Source organism: Lepisma saccharinum, chromosome 15 (genome assembly GCF_977018435.1).
Source record: "Lepisma saccharinum chromosome 15, izLepSacc3.1, whole genome shotgun sequence".
In the NCBI taxonomy this organism is placed as follows: Eukaryota; Metazoa; Arthropoda; class Insecta; order Zygentoma; family Lepismatidae; genus Lepisma; species Lepisma saccharinum.
In genome coordinates, this window is record NC_139243.1 from 62,711,784 (window position 1) to 62,725,364 (window position 13,581).

The following is a 13,581-nucleotide window of genomic DNA, read 5'->3' on the forward strand; positions in this document are numbered from 1 at the left end:
ATCAAGATGTGATCAGGTATTTAAAGAATTTAGGGGCATTATTCTACTACTAGGAGACCTAAAGGTGACCCACCTAATCTAACAATCAAAGGATTTCAGAATATTTTATTAATACCAAGAGCCCTAAACCTAACCTGACTAACAATAACAAAAACATTTAGGAGTGAAACAATACTCCTTCACATCCCACGCATGTGAAATAAGATGGTAGCAGCAGTCTGTATCTAAGACAACAGTAAATGAATGACTGCTTGCAAACAATCAGATAGAAGTGCATGGGAGGGAAAATTGTTCTCCAGAAAAAGTGTAGTAAGTAGTCACAAAACCTCTGAAGTATGTGTTAACAGACACAATTAGAAATCAAACGATGTAAAATACCACAGCGGTCTAGTCGGTAAGGACCAGCAGCCCCCCGTGACGGAGTGATTAGCACATCGTGCTACAATGCCAGGGGCCCCGGTTTTGAATTCAGGTCTCGGCATGAATGTTTGTAAGTGTTCATTCATCAATTTCATCATATCATCACTCATCCCCATCTTCGGAAATTAGCCAAAAATGGCACAGAAAGCAAATCACTCACACTCTAGTTGGTAGGGCATTTGACTGTCACGTGGGAGACCCAGGTTCAGTTTCCAAGGTGGGTGACCTAAGGTTGGAATTTTTCTGGCCTTGTCCATGCAAAAAGTGGTTCAGGTTTGCCTGGAGCACAACATTGGGGGATAAAGGCAGATGGAGCATAGTGCTGGTCACATCACCTCCAAAAGAACAAAGATCGAAAATGTGTGAGGTCCTACCCCAACATCCCCTAAATGTGCCTTCATGGCATGGTGCTATGCATAGGGCTTTACCTTTCACCTTACTACATAAAAAATGCAGTGGCCATGAAAGAATTGGAATTAAACAATAGGCACTTGGACAGGCAGTTGCTGATAATGATAAAGATCTTGCTGCGACTGAAATTCAGTTGTTGGTGCTGAAAATAATTCTACCTTTTTCTTTGACGAGGTACACATGTTGGTTTAATTCTGTTAGAATTTCGACAATTTCTTGGTTGCATCACTCTTGATTTTCTGCCACTCTTTACTAATCATGATGATGAGGATGAGTGATGGTCAGATGAAATTGATAAAGGTACAGACAAAGTTTCGAACCTGAAAATTTTGTTGATGGGATTAAAAGTCAAACAATTGGTATGCTTGGCCACAGAGTCAGCAAAATTGACCTTCGATACAAATTGGAAACATGCTTGTCATGAGGATGCTGATAATTCAGGAATATCATTCAGCATATTGTTGCCATTTACCCTGTAGGCCCCTGCGTGGTTGTGTTTGTATTTCATACGTGATCCTTGAGCATTTACACAATGCACAATTGCAAACACATTCTTGAAATTTGCATATTTTTGCATTTCTTAGCATTTACACATGGTTCTACACATTTTGAATGTGCATGCAACTGGTTCAGACACATAAAAATTGTGGAAGTATTTCACGATAGAACTACGTGGGAAACATATCATGACTAAATACATCAGATATTCGAGATTCTGGATTGTGAACAAATTTTATGTAAAACATGAACATATATTAATTGAAAAAAAAAATCAACATAAATTTACAGGGGTACATTTGGCCACCAGCCCTACATGGGTAATGGTTTTGAATGCTGAATGATTTTTTTTCAACATTTTTGCATGTTGTACAATGTGTATGTATAATATGGGATGTAGTTTCATTATTTATGAAATGGGAACTTATTGTATGCAGACAAAAAAGTTATGGTTTCATTTTTTTTCTTCCAAATATGGAATATATAATGATTACATAAAAAATATTTGCTCATGTTCTCTCTCTCACTCTCGTATTAGTAGTGTTTTATTTAAATATAGTATCTCTTGGCCTCCGATGAAAACAATTATGTAAGTATGTATTTATTTGGGCAAGAGAATGAGTGTTCTTATTGTTGTTGTTGATTAGGTTTATTTTGCTTCGCTTTTCTGCCACACTTGGTTATTGCGAAAATGAGGATGAGAGTGATATATGATGGAAATGATAAAGGCCGGGATTCGAACACATGACAAGCGTGTATTCTTGTTCCTGTGTGTTGTACTCTGTTGTGAATAATGAAGTGAAAAATTTATTCCAAAACTCAAAAAGCCAAATGAATATGATTGAAGAAACTACAAAAAGGTGTGTATTGATACCTGTTTATCCCCTTAAATATATTGTATTTTTGCCAAATCCCATCACTTTTTCTAGATGTATAGATTTAATTGCAATAAGTAGCTAATGAACTTAAGTCATGAGGGCAATCATAAACAGAGGACTCTGGACTCCAGATTTCACAGTGCCTTGCAGATGCACTTGGAGAAAATTATTTGTATTTCTATTTTCTTTTTGAGTAATAGTTTACTATGGGTGATGATAGATTTCTTCAAATTTACAGGAGAAAGTACTTATGGAAATCATTTTCTGTAGCGTTGTGGAAGTTTGTGAATTAGTTTTGATCCATTTTAATGCGAATACATGTTGTTTTCTGCAAAAATCTCTGTCTGACACGCTGTTTCTGCTGCCGCCATTTGCTATCTGCATGAGAGCACAATGTTCCATGTGTTAGATGACGTAAACACCTTACTCTGTGTTTCAAACTCGCCGTGTTCTCACTAGAACATGATGTGATGAGAATTTTGATTTTTTTAAAATTCTTTTTGCCTAACCTAATCTTACGGAAAATGGTTTGTGGGGATAACGTGAATGGTTTTTGGGGTTAACGTGAATGGTTTGTGGGGTTAACATGAATGGTTTGTGGGGCTAACGTCAATGGTATGCAAGGTATTAGCATAATTTCAAATCCAGGCACGAAAGTAGGTATTTTCCAGTGAACAATGTTCCAACACTGCATAAATCGACAAAACACTCGCACAACGTGCGATGAAGCAGTACACTATCGCCATAATGTGTGTTACAGAATCAAAATAACAAGTAACAGTAAGTACTCATAAATGTAAGAAATAGACATTATCTTAGTTAGAAATGCATTATTTCACCTTAGGAAATGTTCCGCATTGCAAAATAGTATGTTAGCAATGTAAAAAAGAGTGAAATAAATGATTTATAGGTGTCACACCCATACTATAATAGTACCTCTTTTTGTTAGCATTGCTCTTCCATAACTTTACCTAATTTCTGTAATGACAATTGAATGTTGATTAAATTTAATGGGTGAAGGGTGGATACAAAGAGACACTCATGCACAGACTAGGGCTTCAACTCTGATCTTTCAGTAATGAGATCGTGAGATGGAGAAATAAGGGAAATCAAGCAATGCAAACTTTTGGAAAAAAGTTAATCATACACAAAGATGGTGTTTCAAAAACCAATTGAAAATTATCACTGGGGCAAAATGCAGTTTGCTTTACCGATACCCACGTATCTGAATGGTTAGCCCTTTCCTCTAGGGAATGCAAGCCAGTGGATTTTTTATTTCCTTTATTAAACTTTGCTTCTTCTGCCACTTTTGATTAATTTGCGAAAATGGGGATGAGTGAAGACATGATGAAATTGATGAATGGACACTCACAAACATCCATGCCCTTGCCGGGATTTGAATCTGGGGCCCCAAATGTCTTAGCGCAATGTGCTACGAGGGCCAGCGGTACCCAGTGGAGGCACATAGTGGTTCAGTTACCACTTTAAACTGTACGGCCAGTCCCGATTAGCCTTTCTGTACATAAAGTGGGCTTAATACACCAAATCAACCAACTGTGGGGGAGAGGTTATCACAGTGCACCATGAAACCAGGAGTTCCATGTTCGAACCCCCACCTGGGGATGGGTGTTCTTTGTTTTTAGCCAGTCCTTAATTATATCGTATCATCTTCGCGAATAACCTAATGTGACAAAAAATTGACGCTAAGTAACAAAAATCAAATCAAATAATTGATTCAATGTTAGATTTTGTTTATTTTACTTCACTTTCCTGCCACTTTTGGCTAATCGCGAAGATAATAAATTGATGAAGGGACACACACAAAGAACACCCATGGCAAGCAGGGATCTCTGGTTTAGTAGTCAAATGAAATTGTTTTATATTTTCGAAAGGTGGTGGGAGTTACGTGTACTTTCTTTACAAATACTGGGCACTAAAGTGTGTGTGCGTGCGTGTGTGTGGGGGGGGGGGGGGCTATCACCCACACCAACCACCCTTTGGCACCCTCGGATTGCTACACCAAGTGTCAAGGTCACGGCACCTCACTGATGTTAACAGACGTAAATCTCAATTAAATCGAACCATGTAACAATTGCTGGTATGAATGAAGAATATAGAGAATGTCTCCAATTTTGTTAATATTTGGTATACTAACTACATTTGGCCTTCTAATAACGAATCTGTTGTTGAAATGCTGCGGTCACATGTAAAAATTGTTTACTTATGTCTATATATATTGCAAAATTACATTCTTCATTACCACATTCATTCTCCATACGTAAACATAACAGCCATCTTTGATGATATGAGAATGTGACATTCAACATTCGTTGTGCTGTCTACAGCATTGCCACACTGTTCCTTCCTTACTTGCAGAGCATTAGTTGTTGTATTGCACTTGTAGAACATTATTCGTTAAAGCATGGCGGAGCAGAGGAGTTATAAAATTGATAATATGCAAGACTTACTTAAGTGGAGTGCGGAGGAGGATTGAAGTGGGCTAATTACGAAATGGATGGATTTCGGTGTTTTACCCAATGGGAAAAGATTTAACTGATGTTGCCACGAAACTTTTTCGAAGCTTAGAGTAAATAACTATCTTGAATTTCATTAGTATTTGGTATATTAACTACTATTTGCCTTCTGATCAGTTATAATTGGTACTACTTTCAAATAGGTGAGACACTTTCAAAACATTTATTTCCCACTCTCTTACATTGATATCATACTAGGCCTACTATGTATTGCGGAACATTTATTTAGGTGATGTAATGAATTTCTACCGAAAATAATGTATATTTCTTACATTACCGAGTACTTACTGTTCTTCATTATTTCCACACACAATATGGTGATAGCATACCCATTCATCACACGCTGTGCCAGTGTTTTGTCAATTTCCAGTGTGCATGCAGTGTTGCAACCATGTTCACTGACGAATACCTACTTTCGTGCCTGGATTTTTTCATGAAAAAAGTTCAATATTTGACATAAAGAGTAATTATTAAACCATTGGCATCAGCCCCAAAAACCAACGACGTTAGCCCTACAAACCATTGACGTTAGCCCCAAAAACCATCCACGGGTAGCCCACGAACCATCACGGGAATGAGGTATGCCTACGAGGTTAGGTTAGGTTTCATTAGCACTCATATTGTTCAATTAACATATATGGACAACATTGGTTTTTTTTCTCGATGAAAGAAAATACACGGAATTATTTTGAATTTTAACTTTCCACGTCCTGCATTCCACTACTTTCTTCACGATTCAGTGTTGAATTAAAAATTCAACGGCATCTTCCACACCTGGCAACAACTTCACGGCGCTTCCTTGATGCATCATCTTGTAGCGATAACACGGCATGGTTTGAAACACTGACTATGGGGTTTACGTAATCTAACACACGGAACATTGTGCTTTCATGCGGAAAGCAAATGGCGGCAGCAGCAACAGCGTGTGGGGCAGAGATTTTCGCAGAAAACAACATGCATTCAAATTAAAATGGAACAAAACTACATTAACGAACTTCCACAATGCTACAGAAAATTATTTGCATAAGTACTTTCACCTGTAAAAAGTAAGAATTCCGTCTCACCTATATGCAAGTGTTACCTTATAATTTTGTTCGTAAAACAATGCGTTACAGATATTAAAAATAAAATCAAATCAAATCCGCTTTTTCATGATTTTCAGACGTGACCGCAGCATTCAACAACAGATTTGGGTAACTATCCGATATCGCCCGAACAGATTTATTCAAATTTACAGGAGAAACAACTTACTGAAATCAGTTTCTGCAGTATTGTTTAAGTTCTTGGAAGTATTTTCTTTCGTGGAAACTGAAAACTTCACCATAGAATGCTGTAGAACAAGAAATAATCACTTGTTACGTAAGGAATTTGCATCTTCTGTAACATAAGGCCATTGTTTCCATTATGTACATGCAGATGGCGCAAGCGTCGAAAGTCACGCGGTCTTGCCAGTGATTTCAAACGTGCCTTTTATTACTAGATTTTTTAAAAATGATTTTGGTAAATATGCGAATTCGCCCAGACGGATTTCTTCAATTTTACAGGAGAAAGTACTTACTGAAATGAGTTTCTTTAGCATTCTGGGCGTTCTTGGAGGTATTTTCTTTCACGGAAAGTAAAAACTTCAGAGTTTAATGCTGCCGAACAAGAATTAATCACTTTTTACGTAAGAAATTGGCATTGCCTGCCACATTATGCCGTTGTTTCCACTGAGTGCGTCCAGATGGTGAGAGCGTAAAAAGTCACGCGATCTCTGCAGTGTTTCCAAACGTGCCTTCTTATTACGAAAATTTCTATTTTTAACTATGTTTGCCGCACTTTCTTTTTTCGATGAATTTAGGGGTGAAATAAGTGCTAATGGAACTGAACCTAACCTTGTGTGAATGGTTTGTGGGGCTAGCTGTGGATGGTTTTTTAGGCTAATGTCAGTGGTTTGTGGGGCTACCCAAAGATGGATTTTGGGGCTAACGTCAATGGTTTGTGGGGCTACCCGTGGAAGGATTTTGGGGCTAACGTGCATGATATGTGGAGGTAAACATTAAAAAAAAAAAAAAATAGTACGTAATTTTCCGTCATGAAGGTTTCAAACACTGCTTGCGCACTGAAAATCGACAAAACACAAGCTGGCGCATCATGACGCGCGATGATCCATTACGAGTGCATGCCATATTGTCTATTACAGAAGGGGAACAAGTAAGACAAATAATCAATCGTAATATGAAAAGTTGACAGTATTTTATGGAAAAAGGCATAACTTTACCTTAAAGAATGTTCCGCAAGGCAAAATAGATAAGTAACAGTGGTAAAATTAAGGAAATAAATGAGTGAAAGGTGTCCGGGTGTTATCGCATATTTACCATTGTTTTTTCAACTATGCTTACCTAACCTAACCTAACCTTGCCGGAAATGGTCCATGGGGCTATCGTGAATGTTTTTTTGGGGCTATCCGTCAATGGTTCGTGGGGCTATTGTGGATGGTTTTTGGGGCTATCCATCAATGGTTTGTGATGACATAATGAACACGAAAGTAGGTATTTTTCAGTTAAGAAGATTGAAACACTGCATACCAACTCCAAATCGAAAAAACACAAGCACAAGCATGATCCATGACGAGTGCACGCCACATTGTCTGTTACCCAAGCATAACAAGGAAGACAAATAATGACTCGTAATATGAAAAGTTTACATTATTTTATGGAAAAAGTCATAACTACACCTTAAAGAACCTTCCGCAATGCAGAATAGGTAAGTATCAATGCTAAAATTAAGGAAATAAACGAGTGAGAAGTGTTCGGGCCATATCGGATAAGTACCCAGATTCGTGATTAGAAAGAAAAATTTAGTTACTATAACAAATATTAACGAAATTGGATACATTCTCTGTATTCTTCATTCGCTCCAAATTGCATTCGTAGCAATTAAATCGCAATAAAACAAAAGGAACTTGGGCCCCTTCGGTTTTAGGCTCCGCTCTCTTCCAGCTTGAATTCAATGTTACTTTCATGCCTCTAAACAACACACATAGATGAACAATTCTTCATAAACCCCTGGCACTGATAGGCAGTGGAATTACATTACACCCAAAGTATATACCACTGAAGGTACTAATTTTCTTACATGGGAACAAAATAACCAGCCTTATACACCTTCATGTGTTGTGTTCGAGGTAAAGATAAACAAGAAAGATGTAGAAACAAAACAGTAACCAAAGCGCTAAAACGGCTGCAGAGTTGCCAGATCAAAATAAAAAAAGTTCGTTCTTCCTTCTGGATATGACCATGATATGACGTCGGGTCGAAAGTCAGATGCAATCCGGAGGGCCGGTTTATCAATGTCCAGTCATTCTTTCCTTTAACTCAGTAGCGTACGCAGGATTTCATCAAGGGGGGTGTTATTTCTAAAACTTTTTTCCAAATTCACATTACCATTGTTTTATTATACTTTAATTAAATAATAATAATTCCAATTAATTAATAATACTTATAATTAATTAATTAGCTGAATTAATACTAATAATACTACAAATACCACTACTACTACTATTAAGTAGTAGAGATATACATAAATATAGTATTTATGAAAACAATAGAACGAAATTACTTTCTAGTCATTCGATATTTATCAAATCCTGGGAGCATTTTTTTGTTTTTTTGTTACGAAATAATTGTCTGGTCAACGAGGTGAGACATTTCAATGGTGAAGAAGATCCATAAATACAAGAAAATATATTAAAATAAATTGAAATAATCAAAGTATGGAACTCATCCAAGGAGATGCGGTGGTCTGGTCGGTAGAGTGTCTGACAAGTGACAATCACGCTGGAGATCCGGATTCGATTCCCGAAATTGGTTGAAATTTTTCCGGCTTTTTCCCCGCATGAATGTCCTCGATAATTCACATCTGGATTATCTCGCTGTTCTGACCAACAAAACATTTTACAATAGTTAAGCTTATTGTCGTTTTAATAATTGTCTAATCAACAAGGTGAGACATTTTAAAGAGAGACATTCAAACGTGCTGCCGTAAACAATACAATGGGAAGGCGGACTGGTGACTGTATTCTTGTCCGCCTAGCCTTTGTCTATACATTAGCCTCTTACAACGAACCAAGAACTTTATTTAGCCCTTTAACGGGCAAAGGGAATATAGTTCCCACCAGTTTTCTTCGTCTACAAAGGGTAGTGGGAAAATATTTCCCATATTGTGCTATGTGCTGCCATCTGCTGGAACTTCTAAGAAACTGATCCTGCCGTGCGTTCTTGCTTTGTTGCTTTGTTTGATGCCTGCAGCAGTGAATGCATCAGATATTGCTCTATGCCAATCACATAGAGCCTTCAGGGAGAAGATCTTATTTTTCAAGGTATGTTCATATGTTGAATTCTTCTTAGATTGTTACATGTAGGTGTGATCTTTCAGTTAGATGTTTGGGTAATGTTTCTCAAATTGAGTGGAATGTGCTTCCAGAAATTTCGTTTTGCGAAGCACATGCTGGTGGGAGAATGCTTCCCGCTGCCCACGGGGGAAGTGATTTTACAATTGAAGTCAGTCAATGTTTTTTCTTTAGATTAGTGGCGGAAAATCAAGTAAAGTGTACTACAGATACAACTGCGTCACATATAGCTACATGTTTTACTATATTTGCCTATAACAGATAAAAAAATATAGACAGTATAAAGTAATTAAATTTTATTTAGCGTACTTTGCGTAATTTTTTGACACAGTTGGATAATCGCGATTGTGAGGATCATAATGAGGGGGCAATGACACACGTAGACAAGACACAGGACACAAAATCCCCAGATATCTTGATTATTAGAATTTCTAGCAAATGGTGTATTATGAACCCCCCTTTCCCTTCCTGCTGCCCAGGCGGGAAGTGATTTTAGACTTTAAGTCAATGTTTTTTTTATTAGTGGCGGAAAATCAAGTCTACTACAGATACAACTGCGTCACATATACATGTTTTACTATGTTTGCCTATAACAGATAAAAAAATATAGACAGTATAAAGTAATTAAATTTTATTTAGTGTACTTTACATCGTTTTAGACACTTTTGTCTAATCGCGAAGGTGAGGATGATAATAATAATGAGGAGGCAATGACACACGTAGACAAGTCACAGAATACAAAATCCCCCAGATATCTTGATTATTAGGATTTCTGGCTAATGGTGTGTTATGATTGATTGATTGATTAAATTGGTGTTTTAAGACCACTTTATGCACAGTAAGGCTAATCGAGACTAGACCTACAGTTTAAAGTGGGATCCGAAGCACTATGTGCCTCCACAGGGTATCGAACCCGAGACCAATGGTGTTGTGACCCCCCCTTACTCTTTAGCACATCACTGCTCTGATTTATGAATATGTTTATGAATACATAAATGTATTAGTTGATAATAATTATATCATGTTACTAATGGCATAAATCATTTTTTTTTCCAGATGTCGGCCAAATGCTACAATAATGAAGAGCTTCTGGGTATCCTGTTTTCGCTCCCAGATTGTCCCAGTGATTCAGAGGCTGAAGGAGATTTAGATATTGATGAAGCTGTTGCTGTTGAAGAAGGCTTTCCCTCTGCTATTCATTTCTGTTAGATGCTGCTCTTGTGAAAGTTATATTATGTACAAATGTGCTGAGCAAGGAAATACAAATGCGCATACTCATCTCTCTTTCAATCTAGCAGTATCTAGATATCTTGTAAAGGATTTCACATAAAGGAAATATGCTGTTTATCCAAACTTCTTTAATAAAAACAAGCATCTGAGTGGCAAAACATTGGGAGTTCCAGAAGAAGTGAGATTCTGTAATGTAGGGCAGCATTTGCCAGAAGGACTGGAAAAATTCAGAATATGCAGACTATGCTCAACAAAGAAAAAAAGAAAAAAAATTCATGTGTGTATTGTAAAGTGCCATTGTGTGCAGTTCCCTGCTTTGCAAATTTTCATAGGAAATAGTGATAATGAATCATATTACATGTTTATATTCAACCATTGGCTTAAAATAATTTCGCCTAATTGGGCAGTGGAAAAAATATTCCCACATTGTAGAGGAGTGTATTTGGGCTGTGGGAAATATAACGCCACCTCATAAAAATTATTGTGCATTATTTATTATTAAAAAATCACCATTTTCCATCAAAGTGTATCTAAACCAGTGGTTATTTGTCAAAATTTTCAAAATTCCAATTTCAAAACAGAATTGCCCTTTTAAGGGTTAGTTAATTCTCATTGTTCACACACAAAAAAAATACATGTTCGTTGAACACTGGCGTACGTAGAGGGATGGCCGATGGTGTTCCAGCCCCTACCGAAATTTTGATAAAATCAGAATTTTCAAATAAAAATCCGTTAAGAACTTTAAGAAAATCAAAATGTGTAAATGCGAAACCTCTTTTAAAGTGAATCCCGATTACCATTTTTGTCTTTGAATACAATTTTAATAGACTGAAAAGCTCCAAAAATACGAAATATTTTATTATGCATCCTGCCCTCCAAATCGAAGCCATTTGCTATCCACATTTACTATTCCAGCCCTCCCGAAAAAATAATCCTGCGTACGCCAGTGTGTTGAACATTGTTTCAACTGAGATAGAAAACATTTTTTTTCTCTTTTAGGGGTGTAAGGGGTGCCCTTCCACATAGTACACCCAAATGTCAACCTCACTTCCACGTTAGTACACCCTGGACTGAAGACTAACGAGGCTCTGGCGACTGGCCCCATGGCCAGTATAATTTTGTTTGTATTGTCCTGTTCTTTTGTCTTTATGTGTGCTGAGTGCCCCTTTGCAGCCTCAGCTTTTAACGAAAGTCAGAATATTTTAATATTTTATGATTTTAATTCTGCAACGTTAGAGTTGTGATTTGTAACGATAAGGGGCTGGACCCCGTATAATGTGACGGGTGCAAAATAGCCTTAGTGCTGACGCACCCAAAAATTTTTAATCAATCAATCAATCATTTTTCTCTTTTAAATCATAGTTACCCTAACCTAACCTCATAAACTCGTGGTTATTTTCAAGACATCACTCTGAAAGACGCGTGTGTTTGGAATGCTGTGTTTTTCTCCATGCTGCATGGAAATAATAATTCAAGTTATTATTATTATTATATTATTATTAGTAGTAGTAGTACTAGAAGTAGTAATAGTAATATTATTGTCCCAGATCTTTGACTGTGAAAAATTGGCCATTTAATTTTTTTTCAACATTTTTCATAATATTTCATAAGCTCAAGGGGGGGGGGGTTAAACCCCGTAACACCCCCTTGCGTACGCCACCGCTTTAACTATCTGCATAATTTGTTCGGTTCGGTCGGCATCTTACCATTTCGGAAGCCGTCTCCCGCGGCGAAAAATGCGTTGTTCGTGTGTATGATTTTAATTCTTTGTGCGTGAGTCTTTCAGTGTACTTTTGAGCGTGTGTTTGAGTGTATTTGCGAGTGTTTTTCCCTGCTTTTTAATTTTTTTGTAAAATATATTTGGAACAATTTTGAAAAATGAGTACTAATAGCATAGGTGGAATTGAAGTATTTCAATGTTTATAATTTATGTAAGCTTTATTTCAACCTGCAGAAGTCTTAACACGAAACTGTAGAAGATCAACATTGTCCTGGAAAATACTACTATTTTTCTGTAAATCTTCATCCAAAGGATCCGGGAAATTGCCAATCTTTTCTAGGTACCTTTGTTTCTCTATATCACTCAAAAATTTCAAGTGATCCATTTTGTATCCGATCTTTTGTAATAAAATAAGGCAACTGTCTGCTGCCACGTTCTTTTTCCGCTAGGATCTCAAAAGAAGAAGAAGAAGCCAGGCCAATCATATGATGCGTAACAAAATGTGGGCGTGTACAAGCCGCAACGAGAGAACACATGATTCAAGATGGCGAAACTAAGGTCGAAGGCGTAATGAGCTCCTTTCTTCTCTCTCTCTCTCTCTCTCTCTCTCTCTCTCTCTCTCTCTCTCTCTCTCTCTCTCTCTCTCTCTCTTTGTCATGCGTAAGAAAGTGGTCCGTCTCTCCTAGGAAGCCAAAGTTTAGGGTGACATGATTTCCGTTCTGTAATATTGATTGATTTCGTTTATTTTACTTCGCTTTTCTGCCACTTTTGGCTAATTGCGAAGACGAGGGTGAGTAATATGATGAAATTGATGAAGGGACACTCAAAAACACTCATGGGTCGACCACTGCGCCACGGAAGCCAGCTTTAATAAAAATTAAGTAAACAATGAACTTTCTTTCATTCCGCTCCTAAAATGCATGCACCATGTGAGTTGAGTTGAGTTGGGAGTCCACTTTATGCACAGTAAGGCTAATCGGGACTGGACCTACAGTTTAAAGTGGGATCCGAACCACTTCTGCCTCTACCGGGTATCGAACCCGGCATGTACCATTTGATTTTAACTAAATCTGGGACTAATTATTAGGAAAGAAAGTATCTCATTGAGTTTTGAGTTGTTGTTTTTTTAAAATTATTTTATGCACAGATAGGCTAATTGGGACTGGATTTACAGTTTAATGTAACTTCGTTCTAGAGTCCAATTACTTTCGGAACATCTCCAGCAGACTGAGCGAGTCTGTCTAGCGAGCCTAGTGGGTGTGCAGAGCTTGAGCAAGGGGCTTAGCGATAGGTTCTGGGTTGAGATGACGTCAGCGGCTCGCTTGGTTGATTGGCTGCTTCCAGAGTTGTGACTCGTTCCGAAGTTTCAAATGCATAACAGCCAAAGATGTTGCGGAAATAATCTTCCTCTACCATCCTTTCCAGCGGCTCTGCAAACTACTCTTTTGATACTTCATGTTGACTAACGCCACGTCATACCCAGATACTCTTCTTTTTGCT

At 37.5% G+C, this 13,581-nt stretch overlaps 1 protein-coding gene across 1 annotated transcript in view; it reads right to left on the bottom strand.

The window, feature by feature from the left end:
- LOC145999288 (uncharacterized) overlaps nt 1-7,905 on the bottom strand; it is a 28,081-nt gene extending 20,176 nt beyond the window's left edge. Inside the window, exon 1 of the mRNA XM_083136226.1 lies at nt 7,859-7,905. The gene's annotated coding sequence lies outside the window, so the exon portion shown is untranslated. The remainder of the gene's footprint in view (nt 1-7,858) is intronic.
- Between the last annotated feature and the right edge of the window lie 5,676 nt (nt 7,906-13,581).